Source organism: Camelina sativa, chromosome 15 (genome assembly GCF_030686135.1).
Source record: "Camelina sativa cultivar CO46 ecotype springtype chromosome 15, ASM3068613v1".
Taxonomy (NCBI): Eukaryota; Viridiplantae; Streptophyta; class Magnoliopsida; order Brassicales; family Brassicaceae; genus Camelina; species Camelina sativa.
Window position 1 is genome coordinate 31,073,048 of NC_141894.1, and position 1,872 is coordinate 31,074,919.

Consider the following 1,872-nt stretch of genomic DNA (forward strand, 5'->3'; position numbering starts at 1 on the left):
CAAGCAAGTTAAAGGTTCCTCTAGCTTAGATAAGCCATGGTCATGCACTTACCTGTGCCAAGACGAATCTGAACAACCAAAAGGCAAGAACACGCTTCTAGGAAGCTCCTACAACAATCCCAACTACAGATCTCACCAAGAAACGCCTCAAATCTCCAGAAAACTCCAAGAACTTTCAAGGACTCTTTCTCCCTTCTCTTTTCTCTCAAAAACGGCCACACACGTCTAATGAGACAAAGACACGACCCTAAGGGTTTTCCCCTTTCTCTTCTGACCAAAACGCAGCGTTTGACTTAAGTCAAAACGCAGAGAATTGCACATGCATCGACCGATGCACCTCTTGCATCGACCGATGCAATCCCCTAAACCGGGATTTCGGTTCACGGATGTTACAGTTTAAACCTTTAATGGTTTAGAATTTAGTCATTTTATATATTAAAAATGGTATTTTTGAAAATGGACACCATGAAATGGTAGTTTTGAAAAGTGACATAGAAATAGGGGTATTTTTGAAAATCCCCCAATTTTGTTTCTATTCTCTTTAATAAACATTGTTTTACATCTATTTTAAAGAAGTATTTTCTCTAGTTTACGAAAAAATATTTTTTGTAATTATTAGTCATCGACCTAAAATATATTCATTTTTTACAAACTTATCAATAAGGTTTCAACCTTTTTATTTATGTTAAAAAAATGTTACACATTTTATATATACAGCTCTAGTGAATCTCAGATTCTTTTTAAAATTTTTTTTGATAATGAAATGTTGTAATAGAAATTAGAAACATACTAGTGGCATTTCTTTGTCAATTAGATAAGAAATTTATTAGTGTGACTTAGAGTTTTTATACATTAAAAATAAAATATATTTATATGTCAAACTACTAAAAAATAGTTTAATATATTTAAAACTCTATATATTTCAGTTAGTATATAACCTCATATTAAAAAAATTGGCCTAAAAGTTTGCATGATTTAAAACAAAATTACAATGTTCTCCATTTAAACAAGATATCTTTATTTGTATTAAATTTGTCATTACAATTTAAAAAACAATAATTCAAAAGAGAAATTTAAACGCTCGTAGTATATTTATTTACCGAGAAAAGAAACTCTTTCTCATTAATTATTTTAGTTTTGTAATATGTTATGATAGTTACGTTGGGTTTTCAATTACATATAAATAGTGTATGTAGCTTTGTGTCTATAATATCAAATACAAAACACACTTCATTACATTCTTTTCATATAAGAAATAATAGTTGGTAAATTTCACGTATAAGCACATATGGCTAAATTTACATCTCAGATTGCTATGTTATTCATTGTTGTAGCCTTGGTTTGCGCCTTTGTTCCTGTATTTTCGGTCGATGAATCTGAAGCAAAATCGTTATGAGATACTTGTCTTGTTAAAATCTCTCCTCACTCTGCCTTGGATATAATCGCCGTTGTTTTTGGAAATGCAATCATCAATGATTCTTGCTGCCACGATCTTGTTCAAGAAGGAAAAGTGTGTCACGATAATCTTATTAAGTATATTGCTGACAGACCAGCCTTAATTGCCCGTGAAACACTATATTTGAAGAAGAGGGACGACTTGTGGAGTCATTCCGTTGCAATCTCGAAAACTGCTTAAATTATTTTGATTAAAAACTTGATAGTTTTGGTGTAACATTTAATTTATCGGAAATATCCACTTCAGTACTTTTACAAAAAATAAAGGAAAAGTAAAGCTCTTTGAAGATAAATAACATAATTTGTATTTCTAACAAATATGAGCTAGTTATCCTCAATTCAAGTAGATAAAAGCTTTAAACACAAATAAGTGCTAGTTATCAAAAACACAAATATAAAGTTACAATATATTTTACG

The 1,872-nt window shown here is 30.3% G+C and overlaps 1 pseudogene; it reads left to right on the forward strand.

The window, feature by feature from the left end:
* The first annotated feature begins 1,288 nt into the window (after positions 1 to 1,288).
* Positions 1,289 to 1,636, forward strand: LOC147927377 (uncharacterized; annotated as a pseudogene).
* Positions 1,637 to 1,872: the final 236 nt, after the last annotated feature.